This window comes from Eleginops maclovinus, chromosome 15 (genome assembly GCF_036324505.1).
Source record: "Eleginops maclovinus isolate JMC-PN-2008 ecotype Puerto Natales chromosome 15, JC_Emac_rtc_rv5, whole genome shotgun sequence".
NCBI classification, from domain to species: Eukaryota; Metazoa; Chordata; class Actinopteri; order Perciformes; family Eleginopidae; genus Eleginops; species Eleginops maclovinus.
Window position 1 is genome coordinate 20,874,426 of NC_086363.1, and position 15,098 is coordinate 20,889,523.

General features: G+C 41.9%; 1 protein-coding gene across 2 annotated transcripts in view; it reads right to left on the reverse strand.

Annotated features, from left to right (window-relative positions):
* The window catches only part of fynb (FYN proto-oncogene, Src family tyrosine kinase b), a 78,991-nt gene extending 64,469 nt beyond the window's left edge, over positions 1-14,522 (reverse strand). For both annotated transcript variants that reach the window (XM_063902522.1, XM_063902519.1), the window contains exon 1: positions 14,362-14,522. The gene's annotated coding sequence lies outside the window, so the exon portion shown is untranslated. The remainder of the gene's footprint in view (positions 1-14,361) is intronic.
* Between the last annotated feature and the right edge of the window lie 576 nt (positions 14,523-15,098).

The window sequence follows — 15,098 nt, forward strand, 5'->3', positions numbered from 1 at the left end:
GCTGACGAGAAGATGTTGCAGCAATGAGTGCGGAATCGTCCTGTGGCACAGGAACGACGTGCGCGGGAAGGAGCGCCGCCATGACACAGTGCCCTTGACTCGCCAGGAAAAATTTATCAGCCTCTTCAGCCAGTCTCCGACAATCAGTGATTGTGGTGTTTGCTAATGCAGCTCTGACTTGGGAAGGCAGCTGACGCAGAAAAAGTTGCATGAAAAGAAAATCGGGTCTGTGCTCACCTAGGAGATCCAGCATACGGTCCATGAGCTCAGACGGTTTGCTGTCACCCAGTCCCTGAAGGGAGAAAAGCCTGCTGGCTCTCTCAGCATCTGACAGTTCAAAAGTTTTCAACAGGTGGGCTTTAAGTGTTGCATACTTTTCAGCTGCGGGAGGATTTTTAAGGATGCTCACCACTCTGGATGCTGTTGAATTTCCAAGAGCTGATACAACGTAGTAGTAACGTGTAGTATCAACGGTGATTTCACGCAACGCGAACTGCGCTTCAGTCTGGGCAAACCATGCTGACGCAGATGATTCCCAGAATTCGGGGAGTTTGAGGGTAACAGCGTTCACCGTCATTTTCGTGTCGTGTCGTGTTGTGTCTCTGGATACGTCCAGCAAACAAACGTCAGGGTCACCAGTGTGGAGATCGTATTGAAACGCAGGAGACGTTCATTAAAGTTGAGCACACGAATGCGTGTCTCGTTTAATCACACAGTCAAAGTTATAACAAAACAAGATGGCGCTGTCCTGTAAACCAACAAGCATGGGGGTCCACGTCATCGTAAACACAGATTAATTAAAGGGACCACGATCCCTTTTTACAGTTGTACTTTTAAGCATAAACCAACGGTCATACTTACAGGCATGAAACAACAGTGTGTAGAACCACACTTAAGAAGGAGGTGAATTCTGTATATTACATTCACTACAACGTATTAGTAGTGTCTCCCGCCTCTCCCTCTCACACACACAAACGCAAACACTATTCTGTCCTCTTTTTTCCCGAAATGGCAGATCCTGATTAAAAGTAGCCTAGACACAGCCATTGTCTTCTTCATACTTGGACAGTATAGTTTATTAAAAGTTATGATATAGAAGAAATATTGAATGTTTTTTTTAAGGATAAGCATCTGATGTTATACAATCACCTGGCTATGTACATTGCCTAACAACATATATATATATATCAGATCAGCAACTGTATCAATATATTATATATATATGCATTTATGTATTTATCATTTGTTAATTCAGGTTGAAGAAGATAGTTGCAGCTCAAAAGATGAAAGGGAGAGTGCAGGGAGAGTGCAGGGAGAGTGCCAGGATGCTCAGCATCACAACATTTCAAACGCCCAAAGTCAGACAGTTACAGCCTGGAACAATTTTTTGCTTATCAGCCCCAGCAAAAGCCCACAAATCTGTCTCTGCAGAGAGTGTTCATTTGTAAAGATGGCACAAATCTCAAATGGCTCACATATTGTGAGGAGAGTCACATTTTATTTTGTACAGTGTGTTCGGCATTTTCCAAGCCACATGAAACAAATCCCTTCATAAGTGGAATGCAGGACTGGAAGCATGTCAATCAAAGAGTAGAGGAGCATGAAAGGGGGGCCATGCATAGGGTGTGTGCTGAAGCACATTTTTTACGTGCATCAAAAGCTGATATAGCCAGTCTGCTACATGGTCCCCAAATAGTTTCCCACAGAGACCAAATAAGGAAAAGACGGTAAGTGTTGGAACGAGTTGTTGAAATAGTTGAAGTCATTGGTAAGAGAGGACTTAGCTATAGAGGGACACAATCTGAAGCAGCTCACACATTGGATGACCTGAGTATTGACCATGGGAACTTTTTGAGCTTGTAATTGTTCTTGTGAAATATGATGTATGTCTGAAGGAACATCTCACTGAGTGCATTGAGAAAAGTAAGAAGATGCATCAAACAGGAGATCAGGGTCGAGGCTCTCTTGTGACATTTTTGTCCAAAACCACTGTGAATAATAAAGTAATCTCTAGAGTGCAGCAACTTATACAGGAGACCATTGCAAAAGAGGTTAGAGAGGCTCAGATGTTTTCAGTGCAGATCGACACAACCCAAGACATAACATCCCAAGACCAGTGCTCTATAGTCTTAAGTAGGGCTGAACGATTAATTGCATTTGCGATAATATTGCGATATGACAAAACAAGATTTTCTAACCGCAAAGGCTGCGATTTGATTGGGCACGTGATCTGGTCACGTGACTTGCGAGCGAGCCGAGCCGAGCGAAGCCGAGCAGGCAGGGAAAGAAGTCAACGCTGCGCTTGAACCTGTTGCACAATGGCCTCAGGCTCGTCAGAAGAGTGCACGGCTGGAAGTTTGGTACCAAAGAGGGGCGGCTCGTCAGTTGTGTGGAATTATTTTGGCTTTAAAAAGGGAGATGCTGCGCAACGTCAGGTATTGTGCAGAACGTGCCTCGCTACTGTTGCTACTTCACGAGGTTCACGATTGTAATCACGATTGATTTATTGCTTGTGTTTGTTGAAAAATACATGAGAAGAGGACCTTGAAAAAATAATCGCATATTAAATCGCAATTGCAATATTGAGGAAAAAAATCGCAATTAGATTATTTTCCAAAATCACTAATGAACGATGTTGCTGTTTTCTTTCATGAATCATACCAGAGGATGAATGTGTGGGAGCAGGAAAGTCAAGACAGTCGACATAAGCGTCTTTCCACGATTGGAGAAACAAGGTGATGGGCCAAGGATGTTGCCTTGAGGAAGATTTTTGGGTCCTTTGGGAAGCCAGGCCAGTGTGTCTACACTGATGTCATCAGGGCACTGAAAAATATTGAAGGCCAGTGTAACCTGAAGACATCAGCGCGTGTCAAAGCAAAAGGGTATTTGGAGGGTTTAATGAGGTTTGAGACAGTTCTGACTGCTCAGCTTTTCCTCAGGATCTTTGAAGTCACAACACCACGCTCTAAATACTTGCAGACGCATGGTTTAGACATCTTGACTGCTCACCGAATGGTTCTGACCACTGAAAATGCCCTCAACAACATGTCACGAGATTTTGAGTCAGTGAAGAAAGCTGCTGATGTTTTTGTTCAGTGGGCAAATACAAAATTGTCTGAGGAGGAATGTGATAAGGAAGTGGAAGAAGCTCTTCCAGAGAAAAGGATGAGGAGAACAAAGATGATGGATGGTGAAATGGCAAGGGATGAGAGCTTTGGAAATGCTAACAGTGCCTGTGAAGCAGAGGTCCATAACCAGGTGATGGACACAGTTACAGGGAGCCTCCAAAGGCGTTTTCTATCCCATGGTTCCCTCTATGCAGACATGGCTCTCCTTGATCCAAGAAACTTTACCCACGTTTGTTTATCAGGTCTGCCTGATACTGCTTTTCAAGGGTTGAGCAAATGCTTACTCAAGTTTGACAGCAATGCAACTGCTGCTAATTTGCAAAGTGAGCTTAAGTGTTTGACAGCACAATGGCCCCGTCTGAAACAGTCTGTATTGGATGAATACAAAGTTAGGACAGTGGTGGAAGAAGAGGCAGAAGAGAACAAAGACACAGAAGAGGAAGAGGAGGAACTTAAACTGAGCACCTGCAAAGCTTGTAAAAACTGCCCAGCATGTTGTTACCAGATTCTGACGATGGTACAACCTGTTAACAGATGCCTATCACATCCTTGACCTAGGCTACAAATTACTCCTCACTCTTCCTGTGACCCAAGTAGCCTGTGAGAGAAGTTTCTCCGTCCTCAAATATATAAAGAATAGATTGAGGAGCACTATTTCCCAGAAACATCTCAAAGCATTTATGCTTATGGCCATAGAGAAGGACATCGTAATGTCCTTGGGCAGTGAGCTCATTATAGATAGAGTTGCAGAGACCAGTGCCCTGTTGAGTAAGCTTTTACTGCCACAGTATTGAGTACATTTTTATTAGCAACCTATAAATAAAGTTTCTATCCTCCAAGTTCAAGTTAATATAGGTTAGGGCTACCTTCTTTGTGAGTGATCTGAAATACCTTAGTTTTATTGATGTTTTGTTATAAATAAACAACTCAGAAATGATCATTGATTGTGTAATGTTATTATCTGTGAATATCTTCAGTCTATAAGGCTTTTGGTATAGTATCTTGAAATGCTGGCAAGTGGTTATATAAACACAAAATTACAAAAGTCCAGGGCCTTTTTTTAGCCCGAGTCCGTCCCTGACCTCGGCCGAGCGTCTTTTGCAAACTTATCATATCATTGTATTAATAAATGCTCTTCTGGGATTCTTTTAGCCTATTCCTACTATACTATAATAATATACTATATTTAAAACCCTACACAGGCTGACTGTTTGTATTTAGCAGTGGTGGGCCGTCAGGGCCAGCAAGGCCTTCTCTGCTGGCCTAAACATCATCAGAATATACATTTAATGTTGATATATTTTTTCCACAAATACGTATTAAATTATTCCCCATAGTCTATTCTCTTCATTTCATTCCTTTCCTCTTGGCTGCGCTGCTTCCAGCCTCAGAACGAGATTTGGAGGGCTGGCCTTTGTTAGAGCTTTTATCCAATCATATTTCAGCCATAATGTGTTGCTAGGGTCAAAGAAATCTGCCCTTAGGCCTTCAGAATCAACAGTGCGGGCGGCTGTAGCTTAAAGTGAACGCAAACTAAACTGTGGCGTTAACCAATCAGATTTCGAGGTGGCGACAACGGGCCAGCTAGCAGGCGTACGCTAACGTTAGCATATGCACGTCTTCTGATTGGATACGCACTATTGAGAGGCAGAGCTAGGCAGTAGGCAGAGCCATACAGTCTATGGGCAGAGCTAGCAAACAGAACTAGAACCTAATTTGTGTAGATTTCTACAAGCTATTTTTTTCAACCCACAATGGCTGAAGGAGGAGAAGAGATTGATTTGGTAGAAGATATAATTACAACGCCATTTTCAAAACGAACTTTTCAAGAAAAGCAAGACATCGTGAGAAGGGAACAGCCAACTAGCACAGCAGGGAAAAGGGGTCGGCCGCCACTTTCAAATCACTTACTACGAGCGGTACCCCTGGCTCACAGCCTCCGAGAGGCACTGCAAATTGTACTGCCGGGAATGCCTGCAATTTGCAACTGATCGATTTGGTGTTTGGAGCCAAACTGGATTTGCAAACTTGAGTTGTCTAACCAAGGCAGCAACAAGACACAAAAGCACGGCTGGGCACTTGGAAGCACTGGTGCTTTTGAAAACCTTTGGGGACACCCGAGTAGATCTACAGCTCAACGAACAAGTGCGCAGGGAAACGGAGCTCCACAACAAAAGGGTGAACAAAAATAGGGAAATATTGAAAGACTGATTGATTGTGTCCTGTTTTTGGGTAAACAGGAACTTTCATTTAGGGGACACGATGAAAGCGCCGAGTCCAGAAACAGGAAACTACGTGGAGCTTCTTTCTTTTCTTGCTGAGAACAACACAGATTTGCATTACCACCTGTACACAAACAACATGTTTACTGGGACGTCAGGCAAAATACAAAACGACCTGATTTATGCTATTGCTGAAGTGATGGGAGAAGAGATCAAAATGGAGATTAAAATAGCACCCTTTGTCGCTGTTATGGTGGACGAGACGTCAGATGTGGGTAATGTAGCACAGCTGGCACTTGTCCTGCGTTATGTGACGGACACAGGTGTCAAGGAGCGGTTTGTCAGATTTTAAAATGTTACAAGCGGCAAGCGAGCTGATGACATTGCCGCTCTTATTTTCCGTTTCATGGAGGAATATGAATGTAGTCTGGATAAAGTTGTGGCACAGTGTTTTGATGGCGCAGCGGTGATGGCATCTTGACTAAATGGGGTGCAGGCTAAAGTTAAGGAGAGCGCACCTATGGCCTTATTCATTCACTGCTATGCACATCGACTAAATTTAGTACTGACTCGAGGGGCCTCAAAGGTTAAAGAATGCAAGGTCTTTTTTGCCAGCCTCAATGGCCTTGCAGCATTTTTCTCCAGATCCCCTCAGCGCACGCAACTGCTGGAAAACATCTGCAAGCATCGTCTTCCTAATGTTGCACCAACGCGGTGGCAATATACATCGAGATTGGTCAATGCAGTCTTTGAGAAGAGAGTTGCCCTTAAGGAGGTGTTTGAGGATGGGATTTTTAAGCATTCAGATCTGCTCTTTGGAATACTACAGAAACAAACATTGGCCCGCGTAAAGCACAAGGAGACCTTCGCAACAACTCCGCAGCAATATTCTGGACAACAGTCTTTGCCAGATACTGAATAGGTTTCAAGACCCGAGAAATTAATGTTTCTCTCCCTCCTTGATCCCCAGCACTTTCAGACCTACCGGAAAAAAATCCCGCAATCAGCCTTCTCCAACTTAACACAGAGTCCCGGAACACTGTTCGATCTTTCCCAGCTAAAAACAGAACTGACTGTAATGAATGCCATGACTGAATTTGAAGGGAAAAGTCCCACTGATCTCCTTGATTTCCTTGAGCAGAAAAATCTGAATGAGAGCATGGGGCAGCTTTACACATTGGCATGTGTGGCAGTGACGATCCCTGTGTCCGCTGCCTCTGTCGAGCGGTCATTCTCGGCCTTAAAACTAATAATAACTTATGCCAGAAATTCTACTGGACAAACTCGGCTTTCAGCATTAGCCTTGATGTCTATTGAAAAGGACTTATTGGTGGAACTGAAGCGCACTGATAAACTGTACAACAGAGTAATTGAAGTGTTCTTGAGGAAAGAAAGGAGGATGGATTTTATGTTCAAATAGTCAGTTGTTTTGGAGAGTACAACGCATTTTCATTTTATATATTTTTGTCATTTTATGTCGTTAATATTAAATCTGTATTAACTAATTAATATATACGTAATTAAAACAACAAATATATAAAAAATAAATGTGTGATGCTTCTGCAAGAGATGTAGAGATGTGTGGCGCACAAATACAAATGATTAGTTTGTTTCTTTTATTTTCAGTGAATAGTTTGTGTCTTTATCGTCACGTTTCTTAAATGAAACTGCTGTGGGTGCGACAATGCGCTGTTTAGTGAACAAACTTGTTAAAGCTCACATACTTTTGGTGGACTTAATAAAACTTTGTAGACTAATCCCTTAAAAGCGCCTTTTATGTTTAAGTTCTAACAGTATCCAAGCGATCTTAAAGCTGGTAGTTTAACACTTAATTGTAAATGCTGATGTATTGATTATAAATGCTTCGGAAATATTAATATAACTCTGTTGTACTTGACTATGTTAAGGTGATGCAACGCCCGGTTATACTGCGTTTCTGTCTAAATGTATAGTTTCTAGAGCCATGGTGTCATGATGATGGCATTAAGAGGTGGAATAATTCAGGTAGGACTGTGTAGGACATCACTGAAGGCCTAGGTGTGAAATGCACGGCCCGCCACTGGTATTTAGAGGGGGAACTACAGGGCTTTCTGTGCATATGTTAAAGGCCTGGAGAGATTTTATACATATTTGACTTCCAGCTGTGTTAATGTCATGTCTGAGAGACAAAGGCTATATTCTACCCCAACAAAGCCTCCTTGTGCTGCGCCTGCATGATGCCGGTAAAAAAAATCTGCAATTGAAAGTAGCTGTTGTTTTATGGTCTCTATGCCGTGATATGCATATCACAGAGGAGAGGCTGTCTGAAGGAGGAGGAGAGGTCTCCTCCGCAGTGTGCGCTCTCTGAACTCTGTCAGGCTGCGTCATGCCTCTGCATTGCTGATGCAGCTGCGTGATGCTGAGGAGAGGATTACTCATTGTAGCAGTGGCATCATGCTGGGCCTTCACCGTCACAGGGCTCGCCTTCACGAGGATCCGTCCCGTTTTATAGCCCCGGAAAAATCTGTAGAAGTCTGATACATTTAAATCTCTCCGGTCATAGTGTCCGGTAAAAATAATTTGCTGTTAGCAAAATTCAAAATGTAAAAATCTGAATAGAGGATTTTTCACCAGCCGCTATCATGGAGCCATAGAGAGGCCATCGCTGAGGACCGGCTCACATCGGAACCATGCTTTGGGACCTTATCTTATCTTGCATTAGTAACCAGGTTGCCTTTTAGCATGCTCAAATGGTCTGATTTATCACCTGTTTATCGACTCCCGTACATGGTCACATAGTTTGTACTGGTTCTGGCTGGAGAGAGTTTTTTGACGGCAAGTTCACATGCTGTAAAACGAGCCATTCGTGTCATGGGTTACGCTTCAGTGCGAATAACCCTGCAGGCAGAGCTCTGTTTTACAGGCTTGAATTTCTCAATAAAAAAAAACCATACAAATATAAATAAACATGCTTTGATGGTGTCATAGTGATAGTGTTCCAGCTTAGTAATAAACACAGATAATATTTTTTTATGGAAAAATAAAATGACATGGGGTATTCCCTGATGTATTTTATGTCGTAGAATAACAAATTATTCAGCTTGAGTGAACCACAGACCTTATTTCAGGATAACAACCAAAAACACGTTCAAAAAACGGATTGGAGACGAGGAACCGGAACTGCTAAAATAAAACACTAATTAGCAGGTTTTCCTTCCTGCTGCTCTCTATTGAGACACACAGCAGGCGTATCAAACACACACCTGATGCGTTGAGTCTCTGTTTGTTAATAATAATTGTTTTAATTCAGATTAATAAATACATATATTTAAGTTTAACATATTATTTTAAAAGGTCATGGAAAATATCTTATGCAAGAGATATACAAATATAGGTTTAACCATGTCTACTTGATCTTGTCACAGGTTGCATTTGTCTGAGTGCTTTATTCATTTTTAGTTATCAAAAAAGAGAACTATCCATTATTTCAGGGTTAAGAAGCAAAGTGTACTAAAAGAAAGAACAAAACTTGCTTTGCAATAAAAGCCACATTAAGATGAAACCTCCGACCGGTTTGGGGCTGTGGTCTCTTATTGTAGGAGTACAATAATCACATGGCAAACCCTTCTGCACTCTGCTGTCCACCATTCCCCAGAGTGCTGTGTTACCCACATGTTCCAGGCAACATATGTCTTTGATCACCACACCAACTTGCAGACACTGGACCTCACAATGATTCATCTTCATTCTCTTGGATCAAACATTTGTCAAGAAAAATCTGGTTCATTGACAACAATTTCTAATGATGGTGGTTGATGTGGGGTTTTCATTAAGAAAACTATTCCAAACACTCTGATTTGACTCCTATGATCTTAAGTGACAAAACCAATGGGAAGAGTCATCGTAGACTGGGTTTATTGGAATTATTTCTGGCATTTCATAAGGTACAAAAATAATGGCTAGCTCAGGGGTGTTCAAACTACAGCCCAGGGGGGCCAACTGCGGCTTCTAGTTCTAAAAGTATAATGGAATATGGCCCGACATAAAAGTTGCACACAGTAGTACTCATGTTTTAATAAGCCTAACGTTCAAGTAAATTCAGTCGAAAAATAAAGTTTAAAACATTTTCTTAAAAATCACGTATTTGCATAACCAGCATGAAATATACCCTTCGTATTTCGCCTTGTTGAGCTATGGAGAGCTGGGATGGAGGCTGTTTTTTTCTTTAAGCATATTCAAGTATCAAGCATCATTTACCTTCATTTGATTGATTTTGCTAACTTATAACTTAGCTTAAGAGGTAATACACCTCACCTCTAGTGAGGGGCCCTGCCCTTTGTATGTTTTTCTATATGTAGCCCTCAGTGAGAACATTTTGGACACCCCTGGACTAGGTCTTTACATGATGTGTAAAACCATATTTAAACACAGCAGCATGCTCTGGGAAGAGTGTTAGACGTCCATACAGTGTGTGCTGAAAGAAGAACGTCTTGCGTGGTGCGTTTAGGTACATCAGATGCTCCCGACACCGGCATATGGAGGAAACCTGTTACAGGAACCTGCTTCAGCTGCAGAGTCAACTGAAGTGTAGTTCTCATTTTATTCAGCGGTAAGGTTTTAAATACAGGCCGAGGCGCTCGAGTGCTCTACTGAACTTCTGAATAAAGGCTAAATGGACCTAAGAGCTCAATGGAATTGGAGAGATTAAGCAAAAAGGGAGGAAGATTAAAAATGAAAATAGAGAGCCGGATAAAAGAGGAAGCCACGCCTGCTGGAGCTCTCATGCCTGGTCTGCACTCCAGATGTAAATGAAAGGCTGTGATTCTCTTCAGGGAAATGAAGCCACACTTGACGACCAGCATTTGCCTTAGTACGTTTCCAGCTAATGCACGTGTAAGCAAACACGGAAGAGCCATGGCAGGCTGATAAGGCTTTGTGCGTGGTGCTATCAGCTGACAGGATCTGTGTTACTCCTGCTCATTGAAGCAAAACAACAACTCCTGGTAATTGAATTCCTTAGAAGAAACACCCCTAAGATGGACATGTCCATGGGCCCTGTGCAAGAGTATCGCTTTCACACATCATTTCCTCCCTGGACATCGCAGCAACAATGACCCACCGATGTATGATTGGCTCGCCAACATTCCTATTATTTCTTTTACACTATTTATTTTTTTAATGAAAGCCGATGGATTGTGAAAAAAAGTCCAAAAGGTTTATAATGAGGAGGGTTAAACGAGAAGCACTTGTGATGTGGAGATCCTGCTGATCATGGGACCAACAGGGAATGAGAATATGATGTCATCAAAGGCAACATGTCATCTTCGGAGGATATCAGCAACGCAACCTAACCTGTACAGTTAGCTGAGTGGCAGTAACCTTTTCACTTTAAACGTTTTAAACATGGTCGGGAGGCTCTGTGATGCCAAGGGCTCTAACTATCACCAATGAACAAAACAAAAAAGGGCCATGGGATTATATTTTATTCTTTTAAAATAACATGGAAATTAGGGAGACGTAGCGAACATTGGCAAGAGGCATTACATGTATTGTTGAACTACAGGAATACGACTTAAAACAGGACATATGGCAGTATACGTTCACATACTGGGAGCTTAAGTATGCATGGCACAGCAAGGTTTTGTTAACAATCAGTTAGCATAGCATTAGCTGTCTTACCTCTGTCTGGATGACTCTATAGTCATTAAACCTATCGATCTGAAGGTCCTGTACCCACCGGTTTGGAAACCTGAAATGGGTCCCTGAATATTTCATATTATAAATTGCCAACAGTAGACACTAACTCCAAACACTAGAGGCCAGACATCAGCGACAGTGATCCGTCTGACAGATGTCTGTAATTCCCTTTTTTAATTTAAATAACGCTCCTCTGTTTGTGTAAGGGAGTTTATATTTGGTGCATACTTTATTCATTTCGGATGCAAAACTGCTGACAAATGACCGAGAAATGCTGATTGACGGCTGCTGCTGTTGCTGTAGACACCATCCTTCACATATGGCCAGGATGCCCCAGAATGCACCCCGGTTCCATTTCCTACAGCTCAGCTCTCACATGTCAGTGTTCGTCTGTCTGTCATAGCTTGCATTCTTCTGGGCTTCAACATTTACTCATCTGTAACAATAAGCGCGTTCCTCGGGGGAGAGACATTTCCTCCCTCTCCTCTGGAAGCGTGACACAAAGGCGGACACTGTTGAGACGTGTCTCGGTGCTGCGAGGTGGAGGCGTGACGCTGAGGGGAGGAGCAGCTGACTGAGGCGACCAGCTGACCCACCGCCATGTGATGTCATCTACTGCTGCACCCTCCAACTTCAACTAATGAGACATGGTGGGGGCTACGTTTAATCAGTCATGTGAAAACACTGCTTCAGAAGCAGACTTATTTGACTTTAAATGATAGATTGATAGATTTTGTTGGTTTGATTGTTACACACAATCTGTGTGTACAGATTTCCCTTGTACATAAATGCTATTATTGTTCATTTTTGAATATGAAGTAAACAATCTTAACTCAAGGAATACTTTCCATCGCATCACGTTCATCAGTTAACTTTAATCCTTCGCCTGTATTTAGGTCACTAAAATATATCGTACCACTATTCAGTTTGTCAAGAATTTATCTTTTTTCTAACTATCTCAATTACATTTTTTATTATAGGGCACTTTCATTTGCAGAAATGATTGTAAAATCCCAATCATAATTTCCTAGCACCAAAGTGGACGTACTCATAGGCTTTTGTCGGAGCCACAATGTTATGTCAAAGATATTCACAACAGTTTCAAAACAAACATATTGTCTCTGTGCTATTAATTTATCCATAAAAAAAGTTGACAAAAATGTTACCATTGGCTAAAGAAGACTGGTGTTTCCAAAGGTTAGGAATGAATTAAAAAACAACAAATGACAATGCATTAACTTTTCAAGCAAACAGGCCAAATCTGTGCTAACTCCAGCTTCATTTGCTCCATTTCAACCAGACAACATCAAGCCCCGATAGGACCAAGTAAAGGGACCAAGGTGCACTGAAGTAGACAGCAGAAACAGAATGTGTTGTCGTTGTTAACATGTGATCACTCCTTAGTACACTGCCATGTCCTGCACTGTGATCACGTCTGCAGTGTGTGAATTTAGACCGTATACAGTTGTCTCATATAGCACAGGGTTGCTGTGTTCTCAAAAGAAGTGACTGTCCAACGATGGTTTGCAGTACTGAATCATCACAGCCTTCTGATCCAAACCTTTAAAATGAACGGTGGCTCCTTTTCGAGAGTTTAGAAACAGTCCAGCAGCAGATAAAAAAAGTCATAAAAAAAAGGGTTTGAGAATATGTACCATTTAACTAAAATATCAAGGCGTGTGTGTTTACATGTTGTAAAGTCTTTTGTGTTCATCAGATGACCATATAGCAAACATGACGCAAGATAGTGCACAGAGAGGAAGTTTAAATACAACTGCCTTTCAACAGAGATTATCCCTGCAACCTGAGGACAGATCCAGCCCAAAGCTTTACACTCTGTGTTTCCATGCACCTGCAGGCAGTATCCTCACATGGTTATAAAGCCATGGTTATTAATCTCACACTAGGTGGAACATGCATTCTGCCAGCTGCTTCCACGGCTCAAAACCTAGAATGCTGGCTTCTGAAAATAGGAATAACATGTCGGTGTAAAGTACAAATGTACATTAACAGTGATATTATTAATTACACTATTCTTGCAGACACAAATGGCTGGTCCAGACTCTGTGAGGTTTAATGGGATGAAAGCATTATTTTTAAAAAAGGTAATAGAGGTCACAAGAGCAACTGAGCAATTGACCCCGAATACCAAAGGGAAAGAGGAAAAAGTCCTGAAGAAGCTGTCATCATAGGAAGCTAAAGAGTGGTTAAGGAATGAGTCTTAAAGCCCGGGAATGAGTTAGCACGTAAACCATTTCCAGTTCCCTCGTGTCAAGGTTAACGTTTTTTAAATATGTTTTGGTTAGACGCTAAAATAAGATATGTGGTTTACGCATGCTGAACAGATTTTCAAGATTTGTTCTATGACATAAAATATGTCAGGAAATACGTGATATCCAGAGCTTCTTCGTGTCTTAAAAACAGCGTTTGCTAGCAATTAACGTTATATCCTAATGTTAGCTTTTAATTCTCAAGATTGCATTTACGCTTCAAAGATCCTAAAGTGGTGTTAACATGGAGATTATCCTGCTGAACAAAATGCACCAGTATCATAAACGTTTGTTTGCCACATAGATTATTACCTTCTGCAATATTCCAAAGTCCTATAACTTTTTGTTCAAAAAGCCCTTGCGTTGCTAACTTCCAGGTACGTCATCACTGCACCACCCTACTGAGCACAGTGCAATTTATCTGACCAGAAGAATACACAGAGGGGATATATCATGTAGTACGGGTATGCCATTGTGCAGAAAAAGACACCCGAACATCAGCTCGCGTTTCAAGGTAGGCCAACACACTTCCCATGCTGTGTGTGGAGGAATGCAACCGGGTGCTCATTGGTAACTGAGCTCAGTGGTTCCCCTACTGGAAGCAGAAGAGCCTGAATGCATCCCCGAGAGAGCCTCTGTCAATCATGTGAGCTGGTATCCTTGGTGTGACTGTCGGCAGTAGTGCAGATGCTGATGGTGACAACAGGAACTGAAAGCACAGCGTCAGGATGATAACAGCCCACACACACCGCTACCTGTCTGACGTGTGTGTGTGTGTGTGTGTGTGTGTGTGTGTGTGTGTGTGTGTGTGTGTGTGTGTGTGTGTGTGTGTGTGTTCATATTTCACTGAGAACACGTCGCATTAAAAAGCCAACGCGTCACCTAGAAAGCCTTTCATACAGAGGAGAGTTAGCTAGCTAAGAGGCTAATCACCTTTACATGCAAGAGATGTCAATAATAATAATAAAGATTATAGAAATAGCTGAAAAAAATCAAAGTAAGTCATTCTACTTCAGAGATAGAAGCGAGCAGAATGATGGGTAAAATAGAAACAGTGTGTCTTACCAGTTCACACGCGTCTAGTAACCCGCAGCTCAATATTCCATTCCGTTATGTAGAAATGCTTTGACAGAATGATGTCGCCGTGCTGCTGCTGCTGCTGCTGTGATGGCGTTAGCTCTGCAGGGCCACAATAAACTGCTGCTGCCTTCAAGGGCTGTCGGAAGTATCACACTCAGCATACCTAAAGCAGATGTTGCAGGTTAAATTGAATATTTATCCGAGGAAATAAGAGAAGGAACGTTCTCATTGTTCTTATGAGACAGGGTGCAGACTGTGATGTTAAAAGAACACTCATGTTTTGATAATGATTAATGCTATATTAGTGGATTTAGTTTAGCAGCCCACTCCCTATGACAGGAATCAGTCTATGTAAATTACTTTTTTGTCTTAAAAAATCTAATACCTTTTTACCATTTGTTTGGTAATGTGTTGCGTTAATAATCCCACTTGATTTGTCCGGACCAATAAAAAATCCCCAGCTTTTCAAAAGCAATTGAACAGCGCATCACGGGCCCGGTCCATTGATTAACAGGACGCCCGTCCAATCAGGGGACAGTGAAGATAGACGGTGGGTGGGACAGGGATGGAAGTGCTAAGCGTGTAAATGGTTTTTTAGACAATGTTTATTTGATACAAATATCTAAAACTATAATATCCTAGACTTTGACGAGCTTATAGATGCTTTATAAAAGAGTGGATAAAACAAAACCAATACCAAATTGGTATAAAGGTCTCTGATA